We start from the raw sequence: 24,214 nt of genomic DNA on the forward strand, positions 1-24,214 counted from the left end.
TAATGGTAGTGCCTGAAGCTCGGCTTTCTCCTTTGGTTTACATCAAGTGATAATTACCATTCGTTCTCTTTTCTATATATTTGCAATTCTTCACCAAGGATATTGGTTTCCTTGCTGGTGTAATGTACCCCATTCCATTTATCAACCTATTAAGAAAAGATGGGTACAGTAATTTCTTATGTGGATTAGGTGTTTCAGATAACTCCCAGATACTGCTTTTCTATTTTGCTGATTTCTGTGCTCACCTGCAAGCTTTCCTTGATCCTTTTCTCTGCTTGGCTCCTGCACATAAAAAGGGAGACTCAGTTGCCCAAACACACATTCCTCAGTAACAGTTTACATTAACGTCTCTCTGCTTATCCTGTAATTGCAGTGTATGTACTCTGGCCTTTTGTATTTGTGTTTGAGGAAGTAGATGTATCTCGTGTATACCTGCTTTATCTATCATAACACCATGAAAACAGAGACACTTTGAAGTACATATTTGGAAAGTGTATAACCAAACTGTTCATATATATGATGGTTAATCACTTCATCCATGGGTGAAGAACACTGCCTTGAGAAATGTTTGGTGAACAGGGCATTCTGTGTTACTACTTTTCAAGATCCAGAAGACAGATTAAGCTATGAAGATTGTTCTTATGTATAATTTTTGGCCTTTTGGTTTACAATCAATGCCAGTGTTTGGGATACAAAAGAGTCATCAGCAGTAAGTAACGGTTTCTGATCACACAATTAAGTTCTCATGACTACACAATAACTGAACCGTGTTGCAGTTTCAATTAACATGATGGTCTCTGTCTCCAGTCCAAATATGTTGTCTAAATCATGGTGCATTAAGTTAACTAAATTGAATAAATAGATAATGGCATTAAATAACTGCTAGGGTGAACAAAATGCTTTTTAAATTAAATGAGAGGATCAATGCTCCCTATGTGCTTGGTATATTGTGCATTATAGCACGCCTATAGAACTGTTTAGTATAGAAAGGGTCAACTCTGCAATGTGCTATATGTTTTGGATGCTCTCCAGACAAACCCTAAGCTCAGTCTTGATTTCAACTAAATTAATAGGCCTCCCAAAAATGCATCTATGTGTGCACTCTTCAGGATGAAAACCATGGTTCCCATAACATTGAAGGATCCAGACCTTGACAAGGAAAATTTCAATATTGCGGTAGTAAGCACCACAGGCTAACATCACCTGGAGCCAGGGAGCAGGAGTGAATGAGGAAGGGACCTGCCCCCAAGAACAGTCAGTGTGCAGGCTCCTGTAGAAGTCAGAGATTTGGGATCAGATCAAAAGGGATTTAAGCTGTAGCTGAAAAACAGATGGGGAGTTGGTGAGGTGTGAGGAGAGAGAGTGCAACTAATCCAGACAGCTGGCATGGCAGAGAGGTGGGCCTGACCACCAGGGGTAGAAGGGAGAGAGGAGGGAGCCAAGGGGTGGCTACACAAGGGGTGCTGGTGGGCTCACATGAGTGTGCAAGGCATGGGCACAAGAGACTTCAAAGCCTAATTCTTAGGGTAGAAAATTAAATTGCTGAAGCTAATACTAATTCTGAAGACCTTATCAAGCTGGAGGTGAGAACCTCAGATCCCAGTGATCTTGTGAAGTAACATTGAGACTCCTGCTTGTGCACATGGCAAGGGACCCTGCAGCATCCACAGCAGCCCGGCATTTGTGGGGCTCTGGAAAAGTGCCCAGGAAGGAGCAAGAGTTAGGAAACCATGAAGTGTTCAGCATTCAAACAAGTGATCATCAGAGCATATGTTAAAGCTAGAGAGTGGATCTGCAGAAAGGCAGTTTGCCTTGTACAAACAAGATGTCAGTTAAAGAATCCTCCCGTGACCTGGGTGCAGTGAGCCAGTGTGCAGTGGCACAAGAGCCAATGATGCTGTAGCAGGGACATAGAAGCAGAATATATCTTATGCCCATGCTGGCATGGGGATACAAAACAGTGTGAGAAAAATCATATGCAAGAACTTCTCTGCCCACAGGGAGCTGCCTGGTGTGCCAGCAAGCTCCTGACACAAAGAGTAGATCTTACACAGCAGTCTTTCAGCCATCACTTTCATAAAGCAGCCTGGTCCCCTGTTGATTACGGAGAAAAGCTAGAATATTCTAAATCAAAAGCTTCAGAATTCCAGCCAAAAAAAGACAATATTTGCTTGTATTTGATGATGTTTATGGGTCTTGTGGTGGTTTGGGAGTGCTGGGGACAGACAATGCAGGAGCAGCAGACAGGAGGCTGAACCACAACCCCCTATCACAGGCATGTGGGCAACACGGCTGCACTCGAGGGATGGTGCCTGGTCATCTGTGCACAACACGAGCCGGCAAAGCAGCTCATGTCTTTGGCTGTCCTGGGCAACAGAGTAAGCTCAGTTAATCACATTTTAGTGGGTGGAATGACGGTTTCCACTATTCAGTAAATACTAACTTCAGTCAGCATGGACTTAAAATTTTTTTCCTCCTTTCCCTTTCGATCAGGAATTTACATGCCATACAATTAGTCTGAATTCAGTATCAAAGGCCCTGCAGAGTCAAGAAAGCCTTGTGAAGACTTATTAAACCCCTCTGAAGGGGACCCTGTACTATGGTTTCCTTCAGTAGTGAAGACTGGATTCAGTGACCTCAGAGGTTGTTTGTATCTCTGTCTATTCCTTTCTCATTCCATTCTATTTCATTTTTAAACACAAATTCTAAATAAGCTTTTGTCCAACAGTTAAAATCTGCTGAAAAATGTACGAAACCATACACAAATTAGATCACAGATTGTGATCTAATTTGTGAACAGGACTTCAAAATATGCACATCCCATCATCTGATCCACTAGCCAATTCTAGTCCTTCAGCAGTAGCAGCAGAGCACTGTAAGAACATGAAAAGGTATCTTCTTGCCCAATAAAGTAACACGCCAAAGCTATAAGGAATTGAAAGACAACAGTACTGTGAGGATGCAGTTGAACCTGACTTCGCCTCTCTAGTATTTATTGCAGCAATGATATAACATGTGTTAGCTCAAAAACTTCAGCTAAATCAAATCAAACTACCTCTTCAAGATTCTAGTTTATACTATTGCTTTTGATGAAACTTTCTAGAATTTCAGGATCCAAACACAGCTAAATCCATTCTAAATAAAGTTTTTGTTGGCTGAAACTCAGCATAAAAATTTAAATGTTTGCTTACATGTTATTTTAGCATTCTAGAGTATTTTGTTGGAAATAAACAAAACAAACCCTAAGAGTCTGAATTATTCATGGTTTATGGCAGTAAGATTGCTGAAAGCAGTATAATTAATCCAATTTTCACCAGTTGTGTGGTGTGAAGTAAAGCATGTATTCTAAGCTGTTAAATCCTTTTTAGTAGTATAAAAATCAAACTTAAGCAAATTTTCTTTAGTGCCACCTTGATGTAGAAATGTTCTTTTTAAATTAAAGCAGTTAAACTCAGCACTGAAGGGGTTTTTGATATGTAACTTTACTCCAATAAATTTTAATGGCTGTTACTTTTCATACATAGCATGTGGAACTTGTTAATTAAAAGCTACTTCCTTGTGTTAGGTCTTGATCATGTTCCAGCATCTCATACTTAATGTGCTATTAAAATCACTCTTTGACAGCCCAGACCTGGGAGGTGCTGAATACCATCAACTCTCAGTGAACTTTCTATGTTGCTTTGCACTTTGGAGGTTTTACATGGTTTAAAAGTCAGGCTGGACTGTTATGATTGTCCTGGCTGGATGAACACCTACTCCCTGCCTCTGCATATCCCTGAAGGGCTCAAGTCCAGGGCTGTTCCCTCACTAAAATTAAATTTTGATTAGTTAGGAGCAGACATAGAGTGCATACGTGTTAGTCACACTTACCTGATGGCTCACCAGTTTTGCTCCAGTATTCTCAAAGGAAGAACTGCAAATACTGAAATCAGACGCCAGAACTTTTGAAAATAGAAGTATTACTTTATCAGCTATAGGGAAAAATTTTGGGGGAAACAGGATACAGAGAACTGTGGTACTCTTACCTTCCTCCACTGGTAGGTTAACGACATTTATATACTTTGGCTACTGCAGTGACTTATTGACATCATCTTGGTACCCTCTGCACACATGTAGGTCCTCAAAGTATACTGCTCTTCTGCAGACACGGGTGCCCACGGTCAGAATGTCCTGTCCTTGACATTCAGATTTAGGTCCTGATTGCATAAACCAAGGGAGGAGACTCAGCACAAAGCATAGCCAAGTTCCCAAGATGCCTCTACCTCCTCACTGCTTTTCCAGCATTCATTGCTGCTTCTGCTCTTTTTGCACCCTTTCCTTTCATCTAGAAGCAGAGGGGAAGTCAGGCTCAGGTATTAGCTCATGTCAGTGTATGGAATTCCCAGACCATGCCAAAGTAACCCAGCTCTAGTGCTCTGGACATCTAGCTGGAGTCCCTGCATAAAGCTTAGTGCAGAATTTACCCTGATAGTTCCTCAGTTAAAAGCAATATCTTCCTAAGGAGACTAGAGGTAGTATATTGAGGTTTCTAGTCTTGATTTAAAGCTTTCAGGTGAAGCCTTTCAAATTATTAATTGCCCATTGTCATGCTCCTCACGGAATCATAGGATGGTTTGAGTTGGAAGGGACCTTAAAATCATCTAGTTCCAACACCCCTGCCATGGGCAAGGACACCTTTCACTAAATTGGGTTGCTCAGGAGTATATATTGTTTTAACAGGTTTCTGTAGGGGTGACTCTGAGTGCCTCCCTTAAGGAAAGCAGTTTAGAGTTCTCCCTTAAAGAGAAGAGAGCTACCTGTATTGTGTGGGGGGTTCTGTGACCAATGAGATGCTTCTATGTATGTGAGGTGAATGGGCTAGCCAATAATGTCATGACATGTTGGATGTGAGAGGATATAAAAGGTATGGATGTTACTGAGAATAGATCTACTACTGCTATGATCTACTACTTCTACTACTACTACTATTACTAACTACTATAGTCTATGAGCTATGAGGAAACTGTCTGTGAAACTATCTTGAATAAACTCTTGTAAGCCTTCTGATCAAAGCCTTCTGATGCCTGCTGTGTCTGAGCTCTTCTGACCATCATTCATGTTGCGCCCTTGCTTGGGGTAAGGGGACCCCAATAAAGGGTGACCCCAATAAATGGTGGCCCACAATAGGTTTCATCTTTCCATTTCTCAATTATGTAACCTTAATTTTTCTACTGAATTTTTCTACATGGCTTCCTTGCCTTTTGAAAAAGGAAAATCACGTAGTACTTTATCTTGTGGTGCTTTGTGCTCTTCTCATTTACCCTTGTGGATTTTATACTTGGTCCTCCCTGTTGATGCTCAGTGATTTCCACTTCACCATCTCAACCAGGTCTCACTGTGAACCTGGTTCTCTAGGCATTCATGCACAGTCCTCCCATCCTCAGGTCCCATCTTGGACTTAGAGATACCAACAGTGGCACAGTGAGTGCTTCATGTGCAGACATCTGAAATACCACTTTCCAGCCCTGTTTCCTTCAGCCACTGCAAGCTACAAGGTCCAGTTATTCGCTGGGCTGAAGAACAGTGGTTCTGACTCTGCAACTTAGGCTTAGGGATGTCCAAAGGATTGAAAGCCAGATTCAGTTTCTACTCCTGTGCTACTTAATATGAAACTTTGGAATAATTAAACAGAAATTCAGGTCTTTATCTCAAATCTTTTCCTGCACAGATAAATAGCTCTGCATGAAAACTCCTTTAACTAACTCAAACTTGAAGGTAACCGCAATTCACACCAAGAACTGAATTAAAGACTCTTTGCCCATGCAATTTAAGGAGAGGGGCGTTGATCAACATCTGCAGTCTGCCTGTGTCCCTTCTTTCATCATTCCTCACTTCTGAGCAGTTTGGCTTTGCTTAGTGGACACAGTGGTCCTTGGCTCTGCACACAGTGGTCCATCCCCAGGTAGGAGCCCACCAGCCTCTGTGCAGATCAGCGAGGACTCTGCTGAAATGAACTCCTTTGAGGCAAACCTGCGGGTGAGTGCTAAAGGTCAGGATGCTGGCAGGAAAGACATGTACCAAAACATAAAGGAGCTTTTCTGTGGAAGTGCTCTTGGACAAATATACTTAGTTCTGAGGAAATGCCAGACTAGGCAGCCAGGGGATTGAAAGCTGTCCCATTAACCAGGGAAGAGGCAGCAGCTCTGTGTGCCTGTTGCCCAACCAGCCCTGAGCTGGCAGCACCTGACAGGACCACCTGAGCAGCAGGACATGCAGCTGCATAGCCTCATTGGCCTAAGGATAAAAACTGTTAGGAGAGCTTGAAAGTGCTAGTGGGATCACTGAGAGTGTGCTAAAAAGTGAGTTCCCAGCATTTTCCTACAGCCACTTAGCAAAGCAAGCATCATCAGACAGCAGTATTGGCTTACTACTGAGCTGCACTGGATTCAAACCCTCTTCCCAGTGACTGGGGGGCCTTCTGACACCCAAAATATTTTACTTGAAAGGAAAGAAGTTAACAAAACGTATTACACCTGGCAGGTTAAGATCAATGCTATCGTTTTTGCCAAACAAAATGCATTGTAAAAGATCAATAAACTGGCAAAGGAAAACGTACAGCTAGTCATAAAGAAGCTTTTCTGTGGAAGTGTTCTTGGATAAATAAACATGACTTCTTGCAAACACTGTGTACTCTCCAGATGTAAATATTCAGAAGGTGTGCTGGAAAAGCCTGAGATGGTTCCAGCTCAGCATTTTGTTGGTAGGAGATGGTGAATTTTTAGTCAGCTATGAAGTACAACTTAATGTGAAAAAGTGTTTGTTTGCCTAACCAGATTTACTGCTTACACTAACATGCTGATAAGAGTATTCAGAACAGTAAAAGATACTTTGGATGTTAGAAAACACCTTGTGCAACATAGTGGGATTAGATACAGAGCAGGACACATGTTGGAAGGGAGAACAGTGGGGGAGCCATTTACAGAGTTCAAACAGGGGTAGGACGGGCCTGGTTCTGCAATATTTGCAATATTGGTATCATTAGAAAATTATAGGCTAATTTTGTGGTTTTCCTTTTAAATTTTGGGTTTACCCAAGCCTGGGAGTTGTTTGAAAGCAGGACTTACACTTGCTGTGTGAAAGAGGGAAAATGTATTCATGGGATGATAACCCTGCTGGGCTGGGAGGGTAAGCTGAGATGTTGTTCCAGTGTTTAGGAGCTCACCTGAGGGGACAGGTTTAAAACCTCTGGGTTGTTCCAAAGGTGTAGAGGAGGCATGAGGCATCATGGGAACACACCAGTCCCTGTCACCAAAGCAGACATCTCTCAAGGGCTGGCACCCTTGCCATGGCCCCATGGGGAGTTTCAGGGCAGGGACATTGTCCTGTGGGCAGCTAGGCAGTCCAAGCTTATTAAACCCAGTGGTTGTTTTCCTATCTTGTCCACAGAGTCTTAATTACTGTTGCTCCAGGCACACCACCACACTCCTTCCATGAAAGCTTGACAGAAAGCACCTGCTGGGGTTAGACAGTTCACCTCCCTCCTGGTTTGGGATTACACCTACTGTGTGCTTCCTGGCTTTTATTTTCCCCCGGAATAACTTCAAAAACTCTATGCAGTGTATCTTCTGCCCCCTCCTCTGCAAGCCTGGCACTAGGGTCTGGGAGAAGACACAGCTCTCCTCTCAGAAGCTAGAATTGCTCATCCTCTAACCTCTCGGCTCAAAAATCGGAGTTTGATTTGCATCTTGATGGAGACTGTGCAAAAATAACTATATGTGTTCAGACTCCAAACCAGCCTAAGATACTTATCATACAGTGGTCATCTGCAGTCTGAGGCTTAAACACAGGACGAGTGTAAGCAAATCAGAAATGCACGCCAGAACCTTGTCCTGCAAATGACACTGATGTCCATATATGGCCCTTCATCAAGTTTCCTTCTCCAGCAGAAGGAATTAGATGTGCATGGCATTGGGCTCACCCTGGGACTGGGAGCCTACTTTTCCTCTCTGAGCAACACACAGTGGTTCCCAGCAAAGGCACTGCCAAAGGTCTGAGACCACTGGGGTTGGTGTGTGGGCGTGAACCACTGCAGAGAGTCCAGCTGTGCATGAAGCCCTTTAAGGAGGCCAGATTAGGTGTCATATAGCAACACACCCCAAGGGAATGGCTGGATTGTCTCTGACTCCTCTGCTCTGGCCCTAATTGTATCTGTTTTCCAAGACACTCACAAGTATTCTTGTGACCAGAAATAGAGGTCAGTCATTATCCTGCACTGTAGAAAGCTCTGACAAAAGACTAGCACAGTGTGAAACCTGGCCCTGAGGACAGACCACAGCAAGCTGTGAAAATGAGGCTCTGGAGCTCTCAGTGTCCATTCTTCTGGATTAACTCCTGCCAGCTCGAGTGGTGCCATTAGTCCTACTCTTCCTGCAGCAGCAGCTTCCAACTTGCTGCTGTGGGCCCCTTGCTCCCATCCATGTCCTGCCTTCCATCCCAGCTCACTCATCCCATAGCCATGCCAGGACAGAGCCAAACAGCAGCAGTCTCCCTGTAGAGCTCCCCACAGAGCTCTCAGGCACTGGGTGCTGTGCTGCTCGGGGCACTGCACCCCACAACCATCAGCACCCGGATGAGTGCTGCTTCTTCTGCTTGTTGGGGGAGGTATGCGCCATCACTTCTGTATTTGCAGAAAACTAGGGAGCGAGGAAACTAGCACCATTTTAGTCACTGTAAATAGTTTTGCCATGCTGTTTTGGAGCCCAGGAATTTCCCCCAAACACACTCCCACACAGAGGCATCCAGGAGCAGGTGGGGAAAGTGTCTCCGTGAGACAGGAGACTGAGTCAGCCGCCTTGCTCAAGCAGCCTGAGATCTTCATCATAGATGCCAGGGAAGACACAAGGGCCCACCTCAGGCAGCAAGTGTCCAGTGGGGAGGCCAGGGATGCCTGCACACAGCTCCAAAGTCCTCAGCCAGCAGCCCCATTTAGTGCTGCGACAGAGCTCAGTGTATCCAGGATAACTAAAGCTGCTGCAAAGGGCACGATCTTGCTCTGAAAGATCTAAAACCAAGTTCCACTCCTATGGGGTAGGCCATGTCTCTGTTGTAAGGATGGCTGACCTTAGAGGACAGAAGTAGGAGGGAAACTTGATAGACATGAGGGCAGCTTGCTTTTCTTCTTGCCATGTACCAGAGTGACTTTTTATGTTTTTAAATCCATTTTTATACCAACCATTTCCCTACTGATTCTCTGCTGTAATAAAAAAGTAATTTCCTTTTTTCTTTTAGTCAGAGACCAAAAATAGTCACAAAACTGTAAGAAGAAACTCAGTCTACTGTTTGATAGAAACACATTATCTTTATCCTATGCTACCAGGTGTTCCTCTTCAATGTAAGATGAAAGTTTGATACTGTCCTGTTTGTTTCCAAGATGTGAGGACTTCAGCCTAAAGGCAGGCTCAGTATAAGAAACTGCTGAAAAATGGAAATATCTATCTAGACTTGTGGATTTAAAAGATTTGCACGTCTTCTTTCTCTCACAAACTCACATTTGAATCAAAATGAATTTTTCCTCTCTCTTTTCCAAGATTAAAGCTGAATTTAGGGAAAGCCTAAAGGAAAAGCATAAAATAGAATTAGCAGAAACACAGAAAGCACAGTCCTCACAAAGAACAGCAAAAGCAAGAGAGTAAAACTGTTCATTTCTGAAATCCAGGTAACCTTCATGCACTGGTGGTACATTCAGTCCATTTTTAGATAGGTGCTTCCATCCAGCTCACAGTTATTCACAACCCACTTGAACATTACTCTCCCTCTCAATCTGGAGGGTTCTCCATCTCCTCCTCCCCACCACAGTTATGTGACCTTTCATTGCCAGGACAAGCTGCCTTCCTCCATCTCAGTGCAGGTAGAAATCACCAGGGATACCATCCATTAACCGAGACTCTCCTCCCCTCCTCCTCCTCCTCAGAAAGCTGGCATAGACTGCTGTCTCCATCCTTTTCTCCAAAGAAAGGCTGTCCTCCAGAAAATGTCTCCACCTCACTTGAAGCATGCCCTGGAGGTACCTGCCTGAAACAGGCTGATTTGTATCTCAGTTTGAAGCCTGACATAGCCTGAAGCAGACAACATGAACCACCTCGCTCCTATTTTTTCCCCTCGATCATATACTGGTAAACTTCAGACATCCCTTTTATACTACTTTAAATCATAGTGTTCAAGATTTTTTAGTTTATTGACTGGTGCCACAAATTCTTTATATATTGTGACATAAGAGGCAGTTTTTGGCTCATTCCTCACTTCTTTATGTTTAGGGCAGAGAAACAAAGGAAGGGGAGGGTGGAGTAGTCTTACACTGTCTATTTAAAGGCAGCAATGGCTGCATGCAAACCAAAGCACACAGCAGTGGGAATCTCAAGGCTGAGGAAAGCAGTTGGATGAGTGTCTTTGGTGAGGATTTTTTTTCCCTAATGCGTAGAGAAGGAAAAGAGGTACAGAATTCACACATCATGCAAGCTACAAAAATTGTCAAGAATGTACTAATGAGAATTAAATGCTGGTGGTAGGTGCTCTCAGATGTCATCTGAGAAACCAAAGTGGTGAGTACCAGAAATAGGTTGCCAGCTGTCTCTGGTCATATTCTTCATACAAGAATGCTAACAGTTTCCCCCTCCTATACGCCCAGGGACAAACTCTGCCATCGTGTAAATTCATGCAAGTCTCAAGCTACTCCAGGACTGCACAGCTGTAAAAGGAATCTCACAGTTTTATTAAAGGCTGAGAAAAAACATTTGGTAGTGCTGCCTGCTGTCAGCTACCACCTTTCTGGGAAGCTCTAGCAGTCCAGCCTGGCTTGCAGCATCTCAGCCCCCACAGCAGGCTCAGCACATCCAGCACTTCAGGAGGATAGTATTTTAACTCACCACGCTGTGGCCAAAAATGCCCTACACCACGCAAAAATGAGATGGGCGCCAGGCATATTGACTGGAAGTCAGCTAGGTTACTCACAAGTGGATTATTCCCTTTGTTTGCCTCTCGCTGATGGTGCAGCCTCCTCCTTGCTGTACTGCAGCTCTGCTGAGCTTTGCTGCTGCATGGGTGAAACCCACTCCAGTCTGGCAGAATGCAGAACCCAGTGCTGCCTTCTCCACAATGCCTGGCACAGTGGGTGGAGCTGTTTTGAGGTGTGCACCCTGTGGACCTGCACCCACACACGTTAATTCCAAATATTTCCAAAGTTGTTTCCAAAAGCTGCATTGTCCTCGATAATGACAATGCCAGCCACATTTTCTCTGTGACAGGCCATATATTTAATTTTGGAAGGAATATGCTCTGATTGAGGGCTGGACATCATGTCTTCTTACAAACTTACAAATGTCTCCCAGTAATTGCATCTCTGTTTGGAAAATTGCCTCACTGAAATATCCTCTATCCCTAGCTTGGTCCCAGTCCTCCTCTGAGTACAGTTTTACCCAAGACAATGGTGAACAGTTATTGGAGAAAAAAAAACCCTTCCTCTCCTGAAGTTTCACCAGTTATTTCTGCTTCACACCCCATTTCTAAATAATTTGCCATCTCTGACTATCCCCTTTCCCTCTACTGTTCCTTAGAAGACAGACTTTTTGCAACTAGAGTAACTACTCGAGTTTCAGTGTCCTACATGTTGTTTCCATTGGGAAGAGAATGATGCAAACAATATTTAATTTTTGCTGCAGTCCTGTTTATCCAAAGACTGCACATAAAGCCCTTCTGCCCTGAACCCAGCAGTACACAAACCTCAGGAGATGGTTTCTTTGCTCACTGACCCGGTAATTATTCCATCCCCCAAGGCACCCCAAAATACCTCAAAGGCTTCCCCACTCACCCACAGCCCTTGACCCCCTTCTCCAACAATGCCCCTCCAGTTTCCTTTCTCTGTCCTATACAGGCAGCCACTGTCACATAGGTTTGTCCACATAAGCTTCCTGGGCAGCCCCTTCTCACCAGTCCAACAGGGATCTTAAGCCTCTTTGGTAGCTCCTGTTGTTTTGACAATCTGTAAAGCAAAAGTCACTTCGCTCTCACTTTAAGCTTGAATTGCACCTTGTTACATCCACCAGGAGCAATTAGGCTTCTTCCAGGTTATCAATTCAAAAAATATTGTCTGTATTTCATTGCTCACCTGTCTTTTGCCAATGGCTGTGTTTATTGGAGCTGTAATGAAGTTCTCAATACCTCAGTATTGACTGCAAAAGGGACAGCAGTACCACAGCTTGGTACAGGCTCAACACTCTGGATGCTGTGTCAGCTTCTGTGGAGTCAATCTGACATTTTTAAGGCAATAAAGGAAGCCTGTACTCTGCAAGCTGTGCACAATGAGCAGGAACCTTTTCTTCAATAAAAACCTCTAATAAATGGGAATTGGGGAAACCATTGCAGAGATGTTCTTTTGAAGGTGGAAAATGCTGCCTCTTAAAATTAAATCACACAAAGCTGGACAAAGAAAGATAGCAAACCACGTGCCAGACAAACTGCCACTCAGATAATTCATTAGTTTCTAAATATAAAAACAACACACTACTTACACTGACAGTTCAGTACATAAGCAAGAAGGGAATGATGTATAACACCACACTGAGCTGAGCCTGCAGAAGCACACACTCATCTTAGTTTCCTTTCTGTAATTATTTCTGAAAGAGAGCTGCGGAGAGGGGAAAACATGTCCAAAGAAGAGTAGCAGCAGCACAGAGGTTGTTCAGCTGAGCCACTTTTATCCACAGGGGTTGTCCAAACTCACAGCTGACACCAGTGACAGAGGGACTTCTACCCCCTTTCCATCTCAAGACAACATGTTGCTCTGTTCCTTTATACAACTGCTTAGAAACACTTCTATAAAAATGTCTAAAAGCCAATGCAATAGCTTCTGATATACTTGGCCACAAAGATAACCCTAAGGCTCACTCCAAATTTATCCTGAAACCCATTTCTGGAGAAAAGCAAGATAGGAAATGTTCATGTTTTCTTACTCTTATCGTCCCACTCTGTTCATTCAGTACTGCAGACAACCTTCTTCAGTGTTAACCAATGTTTAGTACAGGACACCCTACAGATTGACAGGTTTCTCACATTATTCCAATTTCCCTAGTCTCATGCAGACAAAGGGTAAGTCAGTGAGAAAAAGAAAGGAGCAGATAATTTTCTTACTCCTATTTCTGTAACCTCAAATTTCTCATCTGACCAGCCCCATCAGAACACCATTCCTACACTGGGCTTTCATTTCCTTTTTGAATTATAATGAAATCAATTCACTTGTGTATGAAGTTATTGTTATATCTAGTTAAAAAAAATTAAAATCCAAAATTTTATAAAAAAACAGTTTTCTGGAAGATCATGACCCAGAATACTGAAGGTCACATAAAAAACACACCTAAAAGCTCATGGAACTATATGCACTTTTGTTTGAAATTTAAAGAAAAAAATTAGATCATAGGAAACCCTGAAGATCTCTATCAGCTATAAGTATGTTGATGCAAAATTAAATCCTTTTCCTTTAGGGAACAAAAGGGTTCACTTTCACCAGCAGTTCATGAACTAGTAGATTTACCCCCACGCTGCTCCAGCCTCGTCATTCTTCCTCCTCCTTCAGGTCTCTATACATTTTCAAGGCTGCACTCTGAAACTCTGAGAAGTAAAAGCCTGATGGTCAGTCATCTGCTGTGGCAGCTAAAACTGGGTTAAACCAAGAACGGGAGCTGAAAGCTTCAAGCAAACTGGGAATAGTCCTACTTTAAAGTGACAAAGGAAGGTAATACATTAAAGTGGATTTTACTTGGTGCTGAATTTTATCATTATGAAAATTGATAGTTCACAAAACTGCAATTACAAACATTCCTATTTGTCCTGTTTTGTGTCCCTATGCCAGCCAAACCCAAAAACACAGGTTACTATGAACCTGAAGGAAGCTGAACATGAAACCTCTGGCCATACCTGCTCTTAAGTGACCATTATCACAGATAGGTTCAGGGGCTCAATGAGACCACTGGGGTTTGGAGGGAGAAGAAATATAGCAGCTTTCTGAATATCCACCTCTCTAAATTTCTGAATATTGTTGATATTTGTCAAAGTGTAACATGGCAAAAATATTGAGAAGTTATTTTGATCAATTAGGTACCTCCTGCATTTTGTGGCTCAGCATTTCATGACCTGTCTGGGCTAGAAATATTTTGGTACAGCAGGACAAGTAATCTTCAGGATGTTTTATCAGAGCAGAAATTAAAAACTTGCAGCATTGACTTTCTAGAATTTTTTTTCTAGTGAACAAAAGTGAAAAACAAACAAACAAACAAGTTTGGTTTCATGGTTCCTTTGAGCAGCTGGATTCCCCACCACTATGAATTTCAAACGCCTGCATCATGATTTGAACATGTTCCTATGACAAGTGGTTTCCACTAAGTTAACAAACAGAAGTACTCAGCCCCGTGCTGCAAATCTATTCACATTCCAAAGGACTTGAGTAAATGGGCACTGGGTGGTTATTCGCATACTCTGTCTAGCAAAACAATGTTCCCAGCTTACTTACACAGAGCAAAAGTGTTCTAGGAATTTGCAAGTGTGGTGTTCTTAGAAACAGTGACCTGTGGCCACTTCTCTTGAAAGCATAGCTCTTACTGGTGGTTTGGGGACAGATACTCATGGGGAACATTAGCACTGGAAAGGTCAAACAACTAAGGGGTGAATAGATTCAGGAGAGCCATAGTGCTGCCCCTCCCCTGGGGGATATCCCAGTGTTGTTAGCATAGCTCTGGATGCAGAGTCATTGATATCAGGATGTCCATCTTTCTGTCCATCTAGCTAGAGATTGTAGGTGAAAAAGGGTAAAACCTGAAGATCTCATACAGGAAATATCATATCTATACTAACAATAAGGAGAATGGAAAATAAGGTCAAATGGAAAATATGAGAAATCAGACTCAGTATGGACTAGGTAGGAATGAACTCTTTGTAGTACTGAGTCCTTTGTGCAACTCAGTCTCCAGATATGCAAGTATCAGCTCCCTGCATTTCCCTTTTTGCAAATGAAATCACATCAAAGTAGGACACATCAGATACATTGCAGCCACATTCACGTGGTTTCCACCTTAACGTGACTGTTCAGCCTGTGAGGGGGAAATGCCACCTCCTATTTCCTTCAGTTTTAAAGTAATGTCACATCAGACAATAACTCACAAATTTGCTCTTTCTGGTCTGCCATAATAAGAATAACAATACAATTTAACATTTTGCAACTCAGTCCTTTAGACTTCCTTGTGGGTTGCAGGAACTTACAAAATCCCCCTTTCAGTTTCCTCATCTTGTTTTTCCCCGTGGAAGAAAAAGGTATGGAAAATGAAAGTAGCATGCATGGCCTTCCATGAGCTCAGACTCCAGTCTTACTGAGGATGTCTAACCTGAATATTGTCCAAATGTTACATATCCAAAATATACTTTTCAGACAGGACTTACCTCTTGAACTCTCTAGCTGAGCTGAAGTTTTCTCACAAAAGATTTTGATTGTTATTTTTCTTCCACTAATAGCAAGTGAGGATTGCTATGCCTCTGAGAAGTAGTCTTTTCAAATTACAGGGTCTTAAAATGTTAAAAAATCTGATAAAAAGTAATCCTGGTTGCTGAACAAAGTCCTTAGAAAAGAGTTTGGATTTTTTCCACATCCATTGTACATGTTTTTGGATTCAGTGTGTCAAGTTCAAAGAAAATATGCCCTGCTTTGAAATAACAGTGACCATTGTGTATGTTTATAATTAAACTGGTTGGTAGAGCAATTTGTTTACCTCTTTTTAGGTACAAAAAAAGAGAAATTCAGATCTTGCTGAAGCCAACGGCAAGAACTCTGATTGGCACAAAACAGCAGCAGGCGCTTACCCATAATCTATGTCATAAAACCATAACTGGTCATCTCCATTAGGACTAAAGTAAGAGGAATGTTGTAGGTCAGGATGAAGGTGTATTTGCAGCCTGTATAGTTTCTGTACACATTAATAGTCCCTCATGAGTATTATGTTCACATTTTTCAGAATGTATTTGTGGTATTTTATTTGCTAAAGCCTGGTCAGGAGGTCACTGCTGTCTGAGACAGACAATTATGACAATCTCTGGCCTAATCAACAAAACTAAACAGAGTCTGAGCTTGCTCAGGTTGCTCAATAAGCTGCACATTGGTTAGGAACAACACTGCCCATTGAGTATCTTTCTGTATTTGTCTTAGTTAGGAATTAGAGAGAAGAAAAATCTCTTTGGGAAGGATGAGAAATGCTGAAAGCACACAGTAGCTATAGCAGCAGAACTGTATGGTTTCTTTGCCTTTTTTAATAACCCAGTAGGCGAGGAAGTTGAGTTTACAGAATGGCAACTACCTAACCACAGGGAACTTGCTCAGCCAAATCCTGACTAACACTGCTGGTCTTTCCTGGGGTCAGGAGCTCCACTTCTCCTTACTCACTGCAGCAGCAAAGAAAATCAAAGCTGGCATATTAGACAAGACTTAGTGTTATACCTGGCAGCTGTCATAATGTTTGAATTTTGTGACCAAATTGTCAGCCTAGGTAGGTACTTTTTAGTGGAAAAAGAAAGGCAAGCAAAGGGTGCCCTAAGCAGGAGCCGAGCTGAAGGCCATCTTTCGAGCCTGCAGGATCCTTCCCAGTATCCCTGAGATGCCCCATCTGCATTCTCACTGCTGAAGCTCCTGGCTCTGCCTCTGTGGTTCTCCAGCACCTCAGATACTGCTGGTTCAGAGGGGCTGGGTGTCAAGGACCACTTTGCATGCTGGCCTCAAGCCGCAGGCTTCCCTGCATAGAGATGAGCCCATTTCACACAGGCAAGCTCTGAGAACAGCAGCGTTGCCCATCTTGTTGGACTGCAGCACTGCCCACCTCGGTGCCGCATGTCCAGGCTCACAGCTACTGCCTCCCCACTAACTGCAATGTGGAGCAAGCAAGTTTCTGTAGCACAAAAGCAATAAATGTCACATGAAGGGAAATTACATTTTGACCTATTTCTCTGTACTTTGCTTTTCAGCCACCTCTTCATGCAATTCAGACGAGTCAATCCAAAAACTGGCAGTTCAAAAACTCCAGTAAAGCCAAGGCATTTGAAACAAAATAGGAAAAATTCCCCTAAAATTCCCCTGGTCCAGTTTTCAGGGTAAGTATGGACACTCTGTCAACTGCTTCTACTCAAATGTGTGTTGTCCTGAACGCAAACTAAAACCAAACCTGCTAGATGCAGAGTAATTAACATACAAAATTTATGGGGGTTTTGCTTCAGAGAAAGGATTTTGCTACTGAAGGTCACTTTCTTCTGAAGAAGCCAGAAAGAGCACACTCTGCTGCATCATACTATGCTACATCACACTCTGCTACATCACACTCTGCAGTGAGTGCAGAGATTTAGTCCTGTCAACCAAGCACTTCCAGCAGATCTCCATCTTTGGATATGCTTAAATAACTAGACATGATGTTCTAACCTAATACTTTAAAGCAGGGACAAGGAAGACGGTTCAATTATTGCATCTCATGGTATAAAAAGAACTTTGCTCATTGCAGCCTCTTTATTTTTAATAAAAGAGATAGGGCAAGTCTGCAGTGTGCAAAAAACAGGAAATGCTGTGCCCAGTTTTGCACCACATGCAGTTCAAGAGGGATAGCAAGAAACAGAGGTCTAACCTAGAGAATTACTGATATAGTTACAACAAATGACCTGCAAGGGCAGATGAACATTCTACAGCTACCTGAAGTACAGGGATGATGAGACTTGAACCAAGATAGGAGCAGAAAATAAAACAAGGGGACGCCAAAGGGCTTCCAAGACTATAAATAAAATAGCTACTTAGTGAGCTGAAACAGAAGGGTCCAACTGGCAGAGCCACTGCCAGTTTTCTGTTTCTGGTCACTATTAAGTAGCTATGCATTTTACTGCTTGCTGTTTAAGTCACTTTTCCAATTACTTAAAGGAGTGAGAGATGGACATTTTTGTCCAAAAATTACAACACAAATTGAAATATTGGTTCATTGGCTACTGTTTCAGTTTTGCTTGCATTGATATGGTTTGTGCAGCTTATTTCCAAAACTGTTGTAGAACTTCTTTGTCACAAAGTGAGAATTACTTTTGTGTTTTCACGCTTTTTGGAGATGTCCCCATCTTGTCCTCTCAAAACCAATGACCTCCTCGAGGAGGGATGGAGCAGGCAATTGCATGTGGTTTTTACTAGGAAGGGCAAAATACAAAGAAAAGAGGAAAAACCTCAGCGATCTGTGGACTTGCCTGATAGCTTGAAAAAAATAACACTGGGACATAAATTTTCCCATTTATCTTGATCAATCATAACTCTGGGAGAAAAGCTCGTTTTTAAACCAGATGTTAATTCTGTAATTCAGGGAGCTTTTGCTGAGAGACAGCTCAGGGATTGATGCCAGCATTGGAATGGCTTTTGTCCTGCTCACCAGTGCCACTGTTTGAGTGCACAGAGGCTGGGAGAGGGGGTTCTTCCTCCTGTACCACAGCCCCTACCTCTAACATACCAGGAGGGATATGTTAAGGCCAGGGTGTGTGCCCCATCAGGCACTGTGCACCCTGCCTGCTGCTGCCCACAGAGACAAGCATCAGGTCCAGTAGTTTTAGAAGAAGCCTGAGGTTACAAAGTTGCTCTACTTTGTGTGTTGGATTCTTGATTTAGGCCAATCTAAAAGCATATGTATCTTACTCTCTTGTTAGTGTTATTCTATATGATGCTCACAATGTTGTTTTCATGCTACAATACTTATTTCTGCAGCAGGCTATAGCTCTAATAATAAATCCTAACTGGCTGTTGGAGACAAACCAGTGAATAAGCATGACTCTAGCAAGGAATACCTCTTCAAAAATCATAGAATCATTGGATTGGAAAAGACCTCCGAGATCATTAAGTCCAACCCTTGGTCCGACTCCAGTCCATTTACTAGATCATGGCACTCAGTGCCACATCCAATCTCAGGTTAAAAACCTCCAGGGATGGTGAATCCACCACCTCTCTGGGCAGGCCATTCCAATGCCTGATTACTATCTCTGCAAAGAATTTTTTTCTGATCTCCAACTTAAATTTCTCCTGGCAGAGCCTGAGCCCATGCCCCCTTGTCCTATTGCTGAGTGCCTGGGAGAAGAGACCAGCCCGCACCTGGCTAGAACTTCCCTTCAGGCAGCTCTAGACAGTGATGAGGTCACCTCTGAGCCTCCTCATCTCCAGACTAAACAATCCCAGCTCCCTCAGCCTCTCCCCATAGGACTTGCGCTCCAGCCCCTTCACCAGCCTTGTTGCTCTTCTCTGGACCCGCTCCAGCACCTCAATATCTTTCCTGAACTGAGGGCCCCAGAACTGAACACAATTCTCAAGGTGTGGCCTCACCAACGCAGAGTACAGGGGAAGAATCACTTCCCTGGTCCTGCTGGCCAGGCTATTTTTGGTACAGGACAGGATCCCATTGGCCTTCTTGGCCACCTGGGCACACTGTTGGGACATGTTGATTCATGTCTGTGAGGAGCAGCACAATGGAAGAGAGGAAAACCTCAAGGCTTCAAGGGTATTCTCCCTCATGTCACTATTCAGCCTGATTCCTTAGTTTCATCAGTTATAGGGATCGTACAGATTTTAATTTCCTTCAAGCCACAGCTTAGCTCTAAACCCATTTATGTAAAGAAAAGTTAGGAACCAATTGACTGCACCTTCAGTAGCTCTCTGTGGCTACCTGGGAATTTTAGAAAGAAGAAATGCAGACATCTCCTGGCACCAGGCATGGCCCTTGCTCAGCAGACACCTTTGTTGTCACCACCATAGCCCAGCACACACCTCGGCAAACCAGGCCCTGCAGTACCCACTTATGTCAACAGCAATGCTGTCACAGACCTCAGAATGTGGAGGAACGGTCCCCTAACCCTAAACAAGCCCTCTTCTCTCATCTGAATCTTTAGTGTCATTTGCATTATAGAATTAACTCTTGAGATGGCTCACTCATCGAAGGTGGGCAAGGTATGACCTTCTAAAGTTGCTAAGAAGCATCAGTCACTTCAACTCTGATAGCTGGAAAGTGAAGAAGAGAGAGTGTACTTGGGGAAGAGGGGCAGCACACAAGCAAAGCAGGGAGAAGAAACAGAGGCATTTGTATTTCTGTGATATGGATGTCTCTGTCCCTGCTTTCAGACTGGGCTAATTTCCCCCTGGCAAAACCAGGAACTTCCTTGTGCCCCTTCTTAGATGAATCTTGGTTTTTTCACATCTTTCTTTGCTGCCTCTCTCTTCATCCTGCAGGGACATCATTTCCCATTTCAGAGAGACCTCCTCTGCAGCACAGACAAGTGCCTCAGTCTGCCTGAGCGAGAACTTTGCCTCAGTGGAAGTTAACCCTGGAGCCAGGCAGCAGCAGCTGAGAGGAAGCTTTAACAGGCATCTGCAGAAGGTGTGTAGTAAAAGCACTGCTACAGTGCATTAGAGGCTTTGCATATCCATGTAACAGCTGAATATGATCTCCAAAACTACATTTCTGTGAACAAACCACATTTTCCATCAAGAAAGAAATGGGTGTTCAGCTGTACGCTACTTCATGAGCTGTGGAGCACTTACCTGACTATTATCTCAACTGAAACTATGACTACAAGTAACATGGCTTTGAATTCAAAGTTTCAACTCAACAGTACCTTGGGTGATTTTTAATTGTTTATTTAAGCACTGAAAGAGAGGAACTGAAAATAAACTGGTTCACATGTAGTGTGAAGCCTGTTGTTCATCTAGTTGGGGGAGTTATTTAACATGTCACAGCCACCAAATTTATATAGCAAAGAGAGTTGTCGACAAATAAGAACATGGCCTGTTTTCTGTGATGCTGCAACAGAAGAGGCAGGATACTCCTGAGATGAGTATCCTGCCTTAATCGAACCAAGCCTGCCCGTTTTTCTTACAGAGAAGGAGGGCTATAAGATGCTTCTACCAGTGTACCTTTGTGTATATGTACCAAAACAAAGACAGTCCAGGAGGAGAACACCAGTCTGCTCAGAACAGTCTTCAGGCATACATCAGCATTGCAGTTTTCAGATAGATAATAAGGCCATAAAAATAGAAACATTAATTAAGTGCACAGAATATCAGCTGAGTGGGAATGATAAGAGGTGCAAACTCTACTCAAGTCAAGCATGAACTCCTTCATGTGGTCCTGGAACAAGAAAGGTAGTCCCTTCCTTCCCAAGGAAACTCCTAGTGCAGTACAACAAACCAAAAGACAGCAGCTTCCTTTCTATGCCAAGCAGCAGCCTAGCTGCTACAGAGGTTGAAACAAGCAGGAGATGTTCAGCTTGGAAACAAGCAGGCTGATTTCAAGAAACAGAAAATGCCAGTGGTTATTTCAGTGTGTAACAACATCCTCTTAGCAGAGCTTTTATGGAGTTCGTTGTACCTCAACTTCATAGATATTGCAAAAAGCTTTTGCTAGGTTGACAGACAATTGGAAAGAAATGAGACATTCTAGAACCCCAGAAAGACAGTTAAGAGTATGAAAATCTCTTAAGAGGGATCTTAGCATAAGCAAGTTCACATTAGCTGTCCTTCAAACCCACTTGAGATAAGGGGTAGCAACACGTACTTTTCCTTCACTGTTTCTTCCAATTTTTTTTACTGGATAAAGACCATTTTGATTAGAAATGAGATTACATTGGACTCAATCACAGTTATAAAATACGGTATCTGCCTCAGCACCGAAATGCCACAAAATCATATTAGGAAGATTAAGGTGATAGGGAAAAGCCATTAAAGAATACTGGTTGGAAGAGAGGGGTTTTATTAAAAAGAAAAGAACTAGTACAGGAGAGGAGGTGATACAGCAGCCCATTTGGGAGCAATTTCCATGCACATTGAAGAGGCCAAAAGAAGTGCATTCTTCTGAAGGACAGTGAGGTGGACAGATGCCAGTGAGGAAAATATCCTTACTGGAACTGGGACATGTGCGTGACTTTCATTCTTCAGAGAACAGCTCAGATCTTACAACTACAAGGACTGATGCTCAAACTATACATCTTCTACAGGCATATCAAACCATTATAATTCAATGAGTTGCCAGCACAAAGTAATACAAAGCAGCTGATCAAGAGATTCCAAGTTAATCAGGTAATGCCTACAAGGGAGTTTAGACATAAACAGATCTTAATAGATAATACACAAAGACTTGCACAGAATGCTCTGTGAAAGGAGCACTGGCAATGGATATACCTTGTCTGAATAAACTGACACTAAATATTGAACACCATTCTCATGATTGTATTAGGGACACAGTGAGATAAAGACACAAATCATCCTGAACAGGAAGATGTAAGCACTGACTTCACCTGGAGTCAAACCAAACAATATCTTAAAGATTAAAGAGCACAGAGAACTGTTCCCAGCCAGTCTTCTGCTTCCCAGGAATGAATATAAGATGGAAGCAAAGTCTTACCATGCAGGCTCTTTGTGAAGGTTTGTGAAATTAACTACAGTCTATGAATAAAAAAGATGGATTGTGGCAGCAAGAAGAGAAAAGGGAAAACAAGAGTCCCAGCTGAGAAGATATTGCCTTGCCTGCCTAAACATAAGATGTCCAGAAAGAGAAAATTTGCTTTACCAAAGAGATATATAAATTAACTGCAATTATTTCAGTGGGTAGGCATTCATAACAAGCTTAAAGATTTCTAAAAAACAATAGAAATCATACTACATAAGAAATAGAAAGAAATATGCATTCAAAAGCACAGCTGTGAGGGAGAATTTCAAGACACTGTTTCAATGTTTACATCTACTCTCTCAACAAGGGCAGAAATAACAATAACAATTCTAACTAAAGTTACTATTTGCAGAGGCAAGGGGATAGTTGTCAATAAAATGAATGAGTTCCGACATTACAGAAATGCTCTTTTCACCTAGATTTACTGCCTCCAACAGTAAGATATACATAAATCCAGGCCCTCTGGACATGAAAAAAAATCTACAGGGCATATTTTGCATATCACCATAATTTGACGGTCTGTGATTTCTCAAGAAAGCAGAAATGTGAGAAACATTTTGACAGTTCAGTTTAATTCCAGAATTCTTTTAACTATACTGTAGTTGGTACTTGTGAGTACTGCACATAAAAATAATTTCCCTCGACCTAAAGAAAAAGGAGTTGGGTTTTGGTTTTTTTATATGAGGTGAAACCCCTCCACATAACTAAGCAAAATGCAGCTAAACTTTAATTTACACACAGCTCTCCATGATAGGATATTTGTGAACAAATGTTCAGGAGACATATGGGGGTTTTAAAAATCTGTCATGAGTTTAGCAACATTTAAAAAGATCTCTCCTATAATAACAGCAACATACAATATATTAGGGAACAAATAATGTTGTTGTCCTCCATGTGATAGCTACAGACAAGGTTATCCTATGGACTCTAACAGCTACCCTGACCAAAACAGCAGCATCTTTGCAACACATATGATGCCCTATCCTACCCCAGGATCACATGGTTATTTTTCTGCCCCAGGGTTCAGACCAGAATAACTCTGAAAAATTATACAAAGACAGCTGGACTTCAGAAATCATGAATGAAAAATAAAAGAATCTTTTCCAATGTCATTGAGTAGAAGAAAACACACACGCAAGCTATTAAAGATATGTGACCACTAGGGGAAAAGACAACAAGACTAGGCTTTATAAATTATTTTGCAGGTGGAACTTGCTTATTATTTTCATTTAAATTTTCCTGAATATCAATTAATATTTTTTGCTCTCAAATTTCTTGGAACTGAGTTGGGAAAACACCTTGCAAAATTGCACTTTTTGTTTATAATGACTAATTGTCTTTCTTATCCTTGATGGATAATTGTTTTCAGACATGAATTTAAGATGCCACATACCCTGCACACTTCACAATACCAAAGAGTTAAGCAATAAACTCCAGGGCAGGCTGTTCCAGCTCCTTGACAAGTGGAGATGAGGTTTTACTACTTGAGGTCCAGATGGCAAAACCTCCATGTAGTGTTATGGTAAGGTGAAAGATAACACCAAGACAGGATAGAACTGACCTCTGAACAACCCATGGAGAGCTCTAACAGTTTAGGAACAGAGATTAAATTCTGGAAAACAGAAGTCTTCTGGTTTTTATTCTCAGATCAGCAAATGATTTGTCAGGTGGAATCAAATACTGAGGGCAATGTTGTTGATTACTTCTTT

General features: G+C 42.4%; 1 long non-coding RNA gene across 1 annotated transcript in view; it reads left to right on the forward strand.

Annotated features, from left to right (window-relative positions):
* Positions 1–24,214, forward strand: part of LOC139671358 (uncharacterized) — a 37,155-nt gene that overhangs the window by 9,336 nt on the left and 3,605 nt on the right. Inside the window, exons 3-4 of the long non-coding RNA XR_011697721.1 lie at positions 17,029–17,154; positions 20,291–20,438. This is a non-coding gene — a long non-coding RNA (uncharacterized lncRNA). The remainder of the gene's footprint in view (positions 1–17,028; positions 17,155–20,290; positions 20,439–24,214) is intronic.

This window comes from Pithys albifrons, chromosome 1 (assembly GCF_047495875.1).
Source record: "Pithys albifrons albifrons isolate INPA30051 chromosome 1, PitAlb_v1, whole genome shotgun sequence".
Taxonomy (NCBI): Eukaryota; Metazoa; Chordata; class Aves; order Passeriformes; family Thamnophilidae; genus Pithys; species Pithys albifrons.